The 14,271-nt window shown below is 38.2% G+C and overlaps 1 non-coding gene and 1 pseudogene across 1 annotated transcript; both read left to right on the forward strand.

Annotated features, from left to right (window-relative positions):
* Positions 1-4,298: 4,298 nt before the first annotated feature.
* TRNAW-CCA (transfer RNA tryptophan (anticodon CCA)) lies at positions 4,299-4,370 on the forward strand. The gene has a single exon. It is a non-coding gene; the product is annotated as a tRNA-Trp (tRNA).
* Positions 4,313-5,469, forward strand: LOC149997408 (cell cycle control protein 50A pseudogene; annotated as a pseudogene).
* The last annotated feature ends 8,802 nt before the right edge of the window (positions 5,470-14,271 follow it).

Here is a 14,271-nt window from a genome sequence, read left to right on the forward strand (position 1 = left end):
AGTTTGACCAACCTTTAACCAGACTCATCAAGAAAAAAAGAGAGAACTCAAATAAATAAAATTAGAAATGAAAGAGGAAAAGTAACAACTGACACCAAAGAAATACAAAGTATTTTAAGAAAATATTACAAACATCAACAAATTGAACAATCTGGATGAATGGATAAACTCCAAGAAACATACAATCTTTCAAAACTGAATAAGGAAGAATCAGAGAATCTGAGTAGACAGATCACAACCAATAACATCAAACTATTAATCAAAGACTCCTAACAAATAAAAGTTCTTGACCAGATGACTTCACAGGTGAATTTAAACAAACATTCAGAGAAGATCTAAGACCTCTCTTCTCAAACTATTCCAAAAAATTCAAGAGGAGGGAAGACTCCCAAGCTCATTTTTTGAGGCCACCATTATCCTAATTTCAAAACCAAATAAAGATATCAGAAAGAAAGAAAATTATAGGCCAATATCCCTGATAAACATACATGCTAAAATCCTCAAGGAACTACTAGCAAACCAAGTGCAACAGCACATCAAAAAGATTATACAACATGATCAAGTTAAGATTTATACCTGGAATGCAAAGTTGGTACAATATCTGCAAATCAATAAACGTGATACATCACATAAACAAAATGAAGGATAAAAACCACATGATCATATTAATTGATGCAGAAAAAACGTTTGATAAAATCCAAGACCCACTTTTGATGAAAACACTCAGTAAAATGGGAATAGAGGGAACATACCTCAATGTAATAAAGGCCATATATGATAAACCCACAGCCAACATCATACTCAATGGGCAAAAACTACAAACGTTCTGCTTAAGATTAGTAACAAGATAGGCATATCTGCTTTCACCACTCTAATTCAACATAGTACTGGAAATCCTGGCCACAGCAATAAGACAAGAAGAAAAATACAAGAAATCCAAATTGGAAAGGAAGAAGTAAAGCTGTCATTATTTGCAGATGGTATGATACTGTATATAGAGAACCCTAAAGATTCTACCAAAAACCTGCTTGAACTGACAAATAAATTCAATAAAGTAGCAGAATAAAAATAAATATCCAGAAATCAGTTGCATTTTTATACATCAATGATGAACTCTGAGAAAGAACTAAGAAAATAGTTCCATTTAGAAGTACATCAAAAAACAAAACAAAACAAAAACTCATTGTTACATCGGAGTAAAATTAACCAAGAATGTTAAAAACCTGTACTCAGAAAATTATAAGACACCAATGAAAGAAATTGAAGTAACAAAGAAGTGGAAGCATATACTGTGTTCATTGATAGAAAAAAAAATAACATAATTAAAATGTCAATACTACCCAAAGCAATCTACAGAGTCTACACAATTCCTATCAAAATACCAATAGTATATCTCACATATATAAAACATACATTACACAAATTTATTGGAACCAAAAAGGCCCCGAATAGACACAGCAATCTTGAGGGGAAAAAAAAATTAGAGGTATCAGACTACCTGTTATCAAATTATATTACAAGGCCATAGTAGTCAAAACAGCATGGTATTGGCTGCTGTGGCTGCGTGGGTTGGGCATAGCCCCACAGACCAAAGGGTTGCTGGTTCAATTTCTGTTCAGGGCACATGCCTGGGTTGCATCCCCAGTTGCGGGCATGTAAGAGGCAACTACTCACTGTTTCTCTCACATAGTAATGTTTCTCTCCCTTTTTCTCCCTCCTTTTCCCTTTCTCTAAAAATAAACAAATAATTTTATTTTTTAAAAAAACAACATGGTATTGGCACAAAAACAGGCATATAGATCAATGGAATAGGGAGCCCAGAAAATAAACCATGCCTTTATGGTCACATAATATTTGACAAAGGAGACAGAACATACATTAAGGTAAAGACAGTCTCTTCAATGAATGGTGTTGGGAAATTAAACATATACATGCAAAAAATGAAACTAGACCACCAACTTACACCACACACAAAAATAAACCCAAAATTAATTTAAAAGTTTAAGTCACAAAATAATAAAAATCCTAGAAGAAAATATAGGCAGTAAAATTTCAGACATTTCTCATACCAATATTTTTGCCAATATATCTCCTCAGGCAAGAGAAAGAAAGGAAAAAATAAACAAATGGGACTACATCAAACAAAAAAGCTTTTGTAAAACAAAAGAAACCATTATCAAAATGAAATGAATGGGATAACATATTTGCCAATGATACACTGATAAGCGTTTAATTTCCAAACTGTGTTTTAAAAACTTATATTACTCAACACCAAGAAGACAAACAACCCAATTAAAAGTGGATAAAGGACCTGAATAGACACTTCTCCAAAGAGGACATACAGATGGCAAATAAAATTAAGAAAAAAATGCTCAGTGTCACTTATCTTCAGAATGATGCAAATTTAAACCACAATGAAATATCTCCTCACACCTGTCAGAATGGCCATCATCAACAAATCAACGAACGACAAGTGCTGGTAAGGATGTGGAGAAAAGGGAGCCCTCATGCATTGTTGATGGGAATGCAGACTGATGCAGGCACTGTAAAAAATAGCATCGAATTTTCTCAAAAAATTAAAAATGGCCCTGACCATTGTTGCTCAGTTGATAGGGCCTTGTTCCACAAAGCAAAAAGTCACTGGCTTGATTCCCATTCAGGGCATGTGCCTGGGTTGAGGGTTCAGTCCCAGGTCAGGGGGCATAGGAGGGGCAACCTATAGATGTTTCTCTCCTTCTCCTTCTCCCTCCCTTTCTCTCTCATAAAATAAATAAATTCTTTATTAAAAATGGAACTTCCCTTTGACCCCGTGATTCCACACCTAAGAATATATCCAAAAAAACTGAAACATTAATTCCAAAGAATATATGCACCCTTATGTTCATTGCAATGTTATTTACAATACCAAGATCTTGAAACAGCCAAAGTGCCCATCAGTAGATGAGTGAACAAAAAAGCTATGGTACATTTACACAGGAGAATGAATACTAGTCAGTCATAAAATAGAAAGAAATCTTACCTTTTGTGACAGCAATGGATGGACTTGAAGATTAGTATGCTAAGTGAAATAAACCAGTCAGAAAGATAAATACCATATGATCACTTACATGTGGAATCTAATGAACAAAATTAACTGACAAAATAGAAACAGAAGCGTGAAAACAAGAAACAGACCGACAGCTGTTAGAGGGGAGAGGGATTGCAGGCTGGATGAAAAAGGTGAAGGAATTAAGGAAAAGAAAGATATCCAAGCTAAACAGCAGAGAGAAATAAGAAAAGAAAGAACAAAAGGAAGAAAAAGGAGGAGAAGAGGAGAAAGAAGCAGAAGAGGGAGGAGGAGAAGGAGAAGACGAAGGAGAAGGAAAACTGTGGGACATGGTCAAAAGATCTAACTTACTGTGTAATTGCTGTCCAAGAAAAACAGGAAGAGACAGAACTAATATTGAGAACTTACCAAATCTGTTGGAAACTGAACCCACAAATACAGCAAGCTCAGCTATCCCTCAAAAGCTTAATACAAAGGTCAATATGATTAGCAAATCATGGGCAACTGCTAAAAATAAAAATTAGAAAAATACATGATCTTATCAGCTAAAAACCAAGGTAGGTAGAAGACAAATATCTTTAAAATGGAAAAAAAATAAAACCTGTTAGTTTTCGTGCTATACGTCACAGTAACAGACAAAGGTGAACACTTGTGTACACGTGGGAGGAAGAAATGTCCAAATTTCCAAAAATGAGTTTTAGTTTTATAACTAAAGGGGGACGGCAATTCACAATCATTTCTTTTTTACGCTGTTTCAAAGTCACTTCGTGTGACCGCAGTGCTGCTTTTTCCCCTCTAATTATTTCCCTGGAGACACACAACCCTCACCTCTGCGCCCTGACACGCCTTGTGGATTTTCGCCGCCGCTTCCCCAACAGCGATGTGGCCTCGCGGGGACTGGGATGAGCCCCCTGGGGTGTGCCCAACTCCGGCGGCCATTGGAGACAGCAGCCTGGGCGCTCCGGGACGGCAGAGACCCGCCCGCCCTGCGCCTCCGGCCACCGCGCCAGCCCGGAGCCCGCCTCTCTCGGGCGGACGCCGACCTCCACGTCTGGCAGGCGGTGGAAGGCTCCTGAGCCCCGGGCTCCGAGCCGGGGCTCTCCTCGGTCTCTGCAGTCAAGGCGCCTGCGCGGCCCCATCACTTTTTCCAGGTGACCTTAGGGCACACGAAAAACCAGCTAACTACTTAGGGAAACGACTGCACTGTGCTGGTGGAGAGAGACTTAAGGGATACAAATCGTCTTTCCTTTGTGACCTCGTGGCGCAATGGTAGCGCGTCTGACTCCAGATCAGAAGGTTGCGTGTTCGAGTCACGTCGGGGTCATGCGTACCAATTTTTCTAGTAGCAATAAACAGAAAACCTAGGTTCTTCTCTCGTAATTTCGTACCCGCGAGGACCTACAGCATTCACTGTGTCCTTATTTCCTGTACAACAAAGAAGTCAGAGGAATGAGCTTACACTCCCACTCTCCCATTCTCCATGACACCAGGAAAGCTATTTAAAAAGAGAGGAGAGACTGGCAAACACGTTAGCAAACTGGTACAGGAAGAAAGATTTCGGAAAATAAGTCACTTTTAAACACTTAAAAAAAAAGAGACTTCATAGTAAGAGAAATGCAAATTAAAAGTAAAATCCAATGAGCTATTTTTAACCTGTGAGATTGGTTAATCTCTGATCATAAATATTACCTTAAATTTCATTATTCACAGTCTTAAAGTTATGAAGAAAAGGGATATAAACCTGGGAACACAAGAAATTAAAATAAAAGAATATTTTTCATTCAGCCTGTTAACTTCACACTGGAACAGTTATTTGAGGGCAATGTTATTATATGGTATGAACTAATTTCTATCAAAACCATCGACCTTATGTGAAATCTCAAGATAATAGTCAACTAAATGGAGATTCTGAGGCTTTACTTAATCCCAGTAAGGAATAAGAGTCTTATCAAAGAAATGAAGAAAAACTAATTGTTCCTTGTGATGCGATTGCCAACAGCATGTTTAATGAGACATTATAATTGTTTCTGGTTGGCAGTGAATCTTAGTTGATGTCTATTCTTTTGAAAAGGAAAGGTATTGCCTAGTGGACAGGTAAAAATGTGAAATTCAGAAACCTCCCTGAAGAAGCCTGTACACGTTGGATTCTGACCAAGATAATAATGAGTTCATTAACAGGGAGTTTCTCTTTGGGTGCATACTGCAGCATTACCTACTTTTTGTAAGTTACATTGTCTTAGAGAGAAGAAAAGTGATTTACATCCAGCGTTACAGCTGGACAGTACTATATGAATATCACATAAAATTAGCCTGTACACTCTTTTGATGGACAGAAATGGATGCTCTTAAGCACTATTTCAAGGATGGAAGGAAAAATTCATGTGGAGGGATTGATCATTTCCCTGGAAGCTTACACTTCATAAGGGATGAAAGAATACAGATGAGGTGGGCAAACTTCTTTGCAGACCTTCATATTCTGCCTTAACTGTAAACCAGATGTAAATGTTCAGAGGAGACTGTTTTCATTCGTGTGGTATTTAATATTCAGAAATTTGCTTCAGTATCAAATACTGCTCAAGGTGTTTTTATTTTTCAGGTGTTTTGACCTAAGTATTAATATTACATGGCAGATATTTTGGAGAACAGTAACCTTCATTTCCTCTCTATTTTATTAAATTTTTATGCACAGGTCAAATATGGATGTGTATGCACCTTCTCTTTAGTTAATGCACCAATTGTTTTGGTTGGTTTTCTTTTTCTTTTTTTTTCCATAATCAAAACTTTATTAAAAAACTAACACCAAAATAGGAGGTCATTGTTGTATACTTACAAAATTAAATGTAATTACATTATCTTGGTTTTTGGTTGGTTTTCTTAAGACATTTTTATGGAATTTATTGGGGTGATATTGGCTCACAAAACCATACAGGTTTCAAGTATACAATTCAACAAAACATCATCTGCACACTGCATCATGTGCCCGTTGCATCAAGGAAAGTCTCTTTCCAACTCCATTGATTCCCCCTTTGCCAACCTTCACCTACTCCCAAACCCCCTTTCCCTCTGGCTATCACCACCCTGTTGTCTGTGTCTATGTGTCATAACCCCCCCTCCCCTCTGACAGCTGTCAGTCTGTCCCTTGTATCCATGCCTGTTTCTGTTTTGTTCGTCAGTGTATTTAGTTCATTATATTCCACATGTAAGTGAGTTCATATGGTATTTGTCTTTCTCTCATGGGCTTATTTCACTTGGCATACAAATCTCCAGGTCTGTCACAAAAGGTAAGGTTTCCTTCTTTTTTATAACCAAGCAGTATTCCATTATGTAAATGTGCCACAGCTTTTTTGTCCACTCATTTACTGATGGGCACTTGGGTTGTTTCCAGATCTTGGCTGTTGTAAATAATGCTGCAGTGAAGACAGGGGTGCATGTATTCTTTTGAATTAATGGTTCAAGATCTTTAGGATATATTCCCAGAAATGGGTTTGCTGAGTCAAAAGGCAGTTCCGTTTTTTAGTTTTTTGAGATAACTCCATACTGTTTTCCACACTGGCTGCACCAGTCTGCAGTCCCACCAACAGTACACAAGGGTTCCCTTTTCTCCACATCCTAGCCAACACCTGTTGTTGATTGGTTTATTGATGGTGACCATTCTGACAGGTGTGAAGTCGTATCTCATTGTGTATTTAATTTGCATCTCTGCCCTGGTCAGGTAGCTCAGTTGGAAAAAATTGCAGCTTTGATTCCCAGTCAAGGCGTATATCTAGGTTACATGTTCAATCCCTGGTCAGGGCCTGAATGGAAGTCAAGTGATGTTTCTCTTTCTCTCCCCACCCCCTTCCTCTATCCTTGAGTGAAATTTAAAAAAAATTTTTTTGTGCCTCCGGCCAAGATGGAGACCTAGATAGACACACTGCATCTCCCTCCAGAACTAAGAAGGAATACAACTACCTCAAAAGTAGAGATAACCAGAAGTTCCAGAAAACTGAGCTGCATGGAAGTCTAACAAAGATATAGAGAAGAAATACCCATCCAGACAGGTAGGAGGGGCAGAGTCATGGTGAAGAGGACAAGGTGTGGTGGCAGCGGCAGTGGTAGGATGGCAGAAAGTGTAGTCACCTGTTTTAAAAAGTCAGGAGGGACACCTGGAGAGCGCTCCCAGCACCAGACCTGACTGCGCAGCTCACGGTCCCAGCACCAGAGAAAATAAATCCTCATTGCTCGTGACTGTGCGAAACACTGGGGATTGGGACAGAGGAAGAAACTGCTGGTCTCTCAGCAAAGTTTGCTTGTTTAAAGGGTCCCCACAGTCTTAAGACATCCACAGACCCACCCACTCTAGGAATGATGGCCAGGGAAACAGCTAGAGAGGTGCCAGTCCCATACAGAAGTGGGAGAAGTGACTGGAAAAGGGGCAAGTGCTGAGCAAGTGGCATTGTTCCCTCTCAGACCCCTCCCCCACATACAGTGCCATAACCTGGTGAAACAGGTCGCCCTGTACTGATGAATACCTAAGGCTCTGCCCCTTAAATGTAACAGGTGCAACAGCTCTACCTAAGACACAGCGGCAAACAAACAGAGGAGCCTGTCAAGATGAAGAGACAGAGAAGTATGGCCCAAAAGGGGGAAAAAATAAAGGTTCCAGTGGGAGAACTAAGTGATGAGGAGATAGCCAACCTAACAAACATAGAGTTCAAAACACTGGTGATAAAGATGTTCACAGGCTTGACAGATATGCTTAAGTATGGCAAATTCATAAGGGAAGAAGTGAAGTCTATGCTAAGTGAAACAAAGGAAAATCCACACAAAACCAATGGTGAAGGGAAGGAAACCAGGGTTCAAATCAATGATTTGGAACATAAGGAAGAAAAAAAACAGTCAACCGGTACCAAATGAGTAAACAAGAATTGAAAAAAATGAGGAGAGTCTTAGAAACCTCTGGGACAACTTTAAACATGCCAACATCCAAACCATAGGGTGCCAGAAGGAGAAGAGGAAGAACAAGAAATTGAAAGCTTATGTGAGAAGATAATGGAGGAAAACTCACCAAATTTGGCGAAGAAAATAGACATACAAGTCCAAGAAGCACAGACCGTCCCAAACAAACTAGATCCAAAGAGGACCACACCAAGACACACCATAATTAAAATGCCAAAGGTTAAAGATAAAGAAAGGATCTTAAAAGCAGCAAGAGAAAAGCAGAGAGTTACCTACAAAGGGATGCCTATAAGATTATCAGCTGACTTCTCAAAAGAAACTTTGCAGGCAAGAAGGGGCTGGCAAGAAGTATTTAAGGTGATAAAAAGCAAGGATTTACAGACAAGATTACTCTATTCAGCAAAGCTATCATTTAGAATGGAAGGGCACATAAAGTGCTTCCCAGACAAAGGAGTTCATCATCACCAAACTATTATTATATGAAATGTCAAAGGGTCTTACTTAAGAAAAAGAAGATCAAATTTATGAACATTAAAATGACAACAAACTCACACCTATCAACAACTGAATCTAAAAAAATTAAAAAATATATAAGCAAACTAGAATATGAACAGAATCATAGGTATGGGGATAATTTGGAAGATTATCAGCTGGGAGGGGGGAGGGGGAGAAATGGAGAAATGGTGCAGGGATTAAGAAGCATAATTGGTTGGTACAAAATAGACAGGAGAAGTTAAGAATAATGTGGGAAAGGGTGAAGCCAAAGAACTTATATGCACGACCCATGGACATGAACTAAGGGGGGCGGGATTGCTGGAAGGAAGGGGGGATACTGGGGAGAGGGGAGCAAAGGGGGAGAATTTGGGACTACTGTAAGAACATAACCAATAAAATACACTTAAAATTTTTTTTTAAGTTTTATTGCATCTCTCTGATGATTAGGGGACTTGAGCATTTTTTTCATATGTCTGTTGGCATCTGTATATCTTCTTTGGAGAAGTGTCTATTCAGGTCCTTTGCCCATTTTTTCACTGGGTTGTTTGTCTTTTTGGTGTTGAGTAGTATACATTCTTTATATATCTTGAAAATTAACCCATATCAGATGTATCATTGGCAAATATGTTCTCCCATACAATGGGTTCCCTTATCATTTTGTTGATGGTTTCTTTTGCTATGCAAAAAGCTTTTAATTTGATGTAGTCCCATTTGTTTATTTTTTCCTTTCTTTCCCATGCCCAAGGAGATATATTGGCAAAAATATTCCTACAAGAAATGTATGAAATATTATTACCTATGTTTTATTCTGGGATTTTTATTATTTCACAACTTACATTTAAGTCTTTAATACATTTTGAGTTTATTCTTGTGTATGGTGTAACTTGGTTGTCTACTTTTATTTTTTTGCATGTACCTGTTAAATTTTTCTAACACCACTTATTGAAGAGACTGTCTTTACTCACTGCATGTTTTTACCTTTGTTAAATATTACTTGATTATAAATGCATGGGTTGATTTCTGGGCCCTCTGTTTTTGTTCCATTGACCTATACACCTGTTCCTGTGCCAATGCCATGTTTTAATTGTTATGGCCCTGTAGTATAGTTTGATATCATGTATTGTAATCCTTCTAATTGTGTTCTTCTTTCTCAAGATTGCTGAAGTTATTAGGATCTTTCATGGCTCCATATAAATTTTTGGAATATTTGTTCTAGATCTGTTGGACATGCCATTGGTTTTTTTAAATAAGAATTGCATTGAATCTGTAGATTGCTTTGGGTAGTATGGACATTTAAATCATGTTAATTTTTCCTATCCATGAACACAGCATGTGCTTCCACTTATCTGTATCTTCCATAATTTATTTCTCCAGTAGCTTATAATTTTTTGAGTACAGGTCTTCTACATCCTTCGTTAAATTTCTTCCTAGGTACCTCATTTTTTTGTTGCAGTTGCAATAGTAAATGAGATTGTTTTATTAGTTTCCCTTTCTGATAGTTCTTTTTAACATAAAAATGCAACTTATTTATAAATATCAATTCTGTATATTGCTATTTTGCTGTATTCATTTATTACATCTAGTAGTCTTTTGGTGGAATCCTTAGGGTTTTCTATGTACAATATCATATAATCTGCAAATAATGATAGTTTTATTTCCTCCTTTCCCAATGGATGCCTTTATTTTTTCTTCTTCTGTGATTGCCATGGCTAGAATTTTCAGTACTATGTTGAATAATAGTGGTGAAAGTGGACATCCCTGTCTTGTTCCTGATCTTAAAGGAAATGCTTGTGGAATAGGGAGACTTCCGGCCAAGATGGAGGCTTAGACGGACACGCTCGGTCTCCCTCTACAACTAGAGAGGAATACAACTACTTCAAAACAAAAGATAACTAGAAATTCCAGAAAATAAAGCTACACGGAAGCCCAACGTATGAAGTTATAAACCAGAGGCGCTGTTTGGGCAGGTAAGAGCGAAAGGGGGCGGCGCTGTTTGCGGTCGCACCAGGGACAGCAGCAGGGAGAACAATCCCAGCGGCAGGGAGAGCAATCCCGGCTGCAGTCAAGCCCCAGCAGCTTGCGACCCCAACGCTGGGGAAAGGAGCCACCACATCATCCCGAACGGTGAGGCCCAGAGGGCGGGAGGACAGATCCCGGTCTCCTAGCGAAATAACTACGGGAATCAACCTTGGATCCCCGCCCCCACACAAAGCGCCACAGTGCTGCGAAATAGGTTGCGGATCGCCACTGGTCGCTGGGCAGTGATGACAAAGTGCCACAGCGCAGCGAGAAAAGTTGCAGATCGCCGCTGGTCGCTGGGTAGTGACAACAAAGGGCCACAGCGCAGCGAAAAAGGTTGCGGATCGATGCCAGTCGCTAGGTTGTGACGGGTACACAGGTACTGCCCCCTATAGCCAGCCCAAGAAAACAAAACGCATCCGTCAAAATGAGGCAGACAACTATAGAAATCCCGGTGGCGCAGCTCACCAGGCAACAGATGAAGAACCTGACAGATGAACAAATAAGAAACCTGTCAGGGCCATTGTTATCAGGTGGCTTACAGAATTAACAAAAGATCTGGAAAAAGATGAGAAAGAATTGAAAAACACTCATACTGAAAGGAACAAAACCACATACGAGACAGATGGTGAGGAAATAAAATCCAGAGTTCAAATCAACAAACCAGAACATAGGGAAGGAACAAACAACCAGTGCAGAGAGAGGAAACAGTAAGCAACGAAAATGATGAGAGGATCAGAAACCTCTGGGACAGCTACAAGAGATCGAACATACAGATTATCGGATTGCCAGAGGGTGAAGAAGAAGAACTAAAAATTGAAAAATTAAGCAGAAATATAATAAAGCAGAACTTCCCAAACTTGGGGAAGGAAATAAACGTACAGGTCCAGGAAGCACAGAGAGTTCCAAAAAAAAATGGACCCAGGGAGAACCACACCAAGACACGTAATAATCAAAATGTCAAAAGTTAAAGATAAAGAGAGAATCTTAAAAGCAGCAAGAGAGAAGAAAAGAATCATGTACAAAAGGGTCCCAATTAGACTATCAGCTGACTTCTCAAGGGAGACCCTGCAGGCAAGAAGGGACTAGCAAGAAATATTCAAAGTAATGAAAATCCAAAACCTACAACCACGAATACTCTATCCAGCGAAACTGTCATTCAGAATAGAAGGGCAGAGAAAGTGTTTCCAGGACAAAATAAAACTGAAAGAGTTCATCAGATCCAAACCACTATTATATGAGATGTTAAAGGGACTGGTTTAGAAAAAGGAGGATCAAAACTATGAACATTAAAATGAAAACTGCATCACAAGAACCAACAACAGAAGCTAGGGAATTGAAGCAAAGGCAAACTAAGTAGGCAACGAGAGTGGAAGGAGAACTATAGATATGGGGAGCATATTGGGGGGAGGTCACCAGTGAGGGGGAAGGAGGAGAGGGAGGGAGATGGTACAGGAATTAAGAAGCATAGTAGGAGGGAGTGGAGTAGACAGGAAGATGTTGAGAAGAACTATATGCACAACCAATGGACATGGACTAAAAGGGGAGGACAAGGGGAGGGAGGGAGGCCACCGGGTGGAGGGGAGCAGAGGGAAGGGAAATTGGGACAACTGTAACACTATAATCAATATATACCATTGAATAAAGGGAGGAAATCCATTTTCAGCTAAAAAAAAAAAAAAAAAAGGGAAATGCTTGTAATTTTCACCCATTGGATATGGTGTTGGCTGTGGGTCTGACATATATGGACTTTATTTATGTTGAAGTATTATCTCTCTATTCCCACTTTGCTGAGAGTTTTTTTTTAATCATAAATGGGTGATGGATTTTATGAAATGTTTTTTCTGCATTTATTGATATGATCATGTGGTTTTTGTCCTTCATTTTGTTTATGTGGTATATCACATATACTGATTTGTGAATATTGCACCAGACTTGCATCCCCATTTGATCATGGTGTGTGATCTTTTTAATGTATTGCTGGCTCTGATTTGCTATTATTTTGTTGAGAATTTTAGCATGTATGTTCATCAGGGATATTGCCCTATAATTTTTTTCTTTGTAGTGTCTTTATCTGATTTTGGAAATAGAATAATGCTGGCCTCAAAAATGAGTTTGGGAGTCTTCCTTCCTCTTGAATTTTTTTGTAATAGTTTGAGAAGCAGAGGTGTTATTTCTTCTTTGAATGTTTGGTAAAATTCACCTCTGAAGACATCTCTGCTCTAGGGTTTTTGTTTTCTGGGAGTTTTTTTATTACTGCTTCAATTTTATTCATTGTAATTGGTCTAGTCAGATTTTCTGATTTTTCCTGATTCATTTTTGGAAGATTGTATATTTTTAGGAATTTATTCATTCCATTCAGGTTATCCAATTTGTTGGCATATAGTTGTTCATAGTGCGCTCTTACAATTTTTTATATTTCAGTGGTGTCAGTTGTTACTTCTCTTTTATTTCTGATTTTATTTATTTGGGTCCTCTCTTATTTTTCTTGATGAGTCTAATTAAGATTTGCCAATCTTGTTTATCTTTTCTAAGAACTGGCTCTTGGTTTCATTTATCTTTTGTATTTTTTTAAATCTCTATGTTATTTATTTCTGCTCTAACCTTTATTATTTCCTTCCTTTTCCTTACCCTGGGTTCTGTTTGTTTTTCTTTCTCTAGTTCTTTTAGGTGTAGAGTTAGTTGTTTATTTGAAATTTTTCTTGCTTCTTGAGGTAGATCTGTTTTGCTATGAGCTTTGTTTCAGAACTGCTTTGTCGTGTCCCATAGATTTTGTTGTGCATTCTGTTTTGGTTATCTCCAGGTAACTTTTGAGTTCTTCCTTGACCTCATTGCTAGCCTATTAATTATTTAATAGCATTTTATTTAGCTGCTATATGATCAAATGTTTTCCAGTTTTTTATTGTAATTGATATCTAGTTTTATACAGTTGTGATCAGAGAAGATGCTTGGTATGATATTACTCTTTTTAAATTTATTACAGCTTATTTTGTGTCCTAACATGTGGTCTTTGAGAATGTTTGATGTGCACTTAAGAAGAATGTATATTCTGCTATTTTGAGATGAAATCCATCCAATCCAGTGTGCTGTTTGAGAACATTGTTGCTATATTTATTGTTTTTTGGTCTGGAAGATCTGTCAACTAATGATAATGGAGTGTTAAAATTCCCTACCATGAGTGTATTGCTGTCAATCTCTCCCTTAATGTTAACCAAGATTTTTTATATATATTTAGGTGCTCCTAGGTTGAGTGCATATATATTAACAAAGGTTGCATTCTCTTGTTGGATTGCTCCCCTTTGTATTATGTAGTGACCTTTTTGTCTCTTGTTGTGACTCTTGTTTTGAAGTCTATTTTGTCTGATATAAGTATTTCTACCCCAGCTTTTTTGTTTGTTTGTTTCCATTTGAATGGAATATTTTTTCCATTCCTTCACTTTCTGTCCATGTGTAGATCTTTTGTTCTGAAGTGGGTCTCTTGTAGACAGCATATATATGGGTCATATGGGTTTTGTTTTCTTATCCATTCAGCTATCCTATGTCTTTTTATTGGAGAATTTAATCCAGTTACATGTATGGTTATTATTTGTAGGTATTTGTTTATTGCCATTTTATTCTTTATACCTATGTTCCTCTCTATATCTATTTCTTCTCCTCCTCCTCCTCCTCCTTCCTCCTCCTCCTCCTCCTCCTCCTCTTCTTCTTCTTCTTCTTCTTCTTCTTCTTCTTCTTCTTCTTCTTCTTCTTCTCCTTCTTTTTCTTTCTCTCCTCCT

This window comes from Furipterus horrens, unplaced genomic scaffold, assembly GCF_987537825.1.
Source record: "Furipterus horrens unplaced genomic scaffold, mFurHor1.1.pri manual_scaffold_11, whole genome shotgun sequence".
In the NCBI taxonomy this organism is placed as follows: Eukaryota; Metazoa; Chordata; class Mammalia; order Chiroptera; family Furipteridae; genus Furipterus; species Furipterus horrens.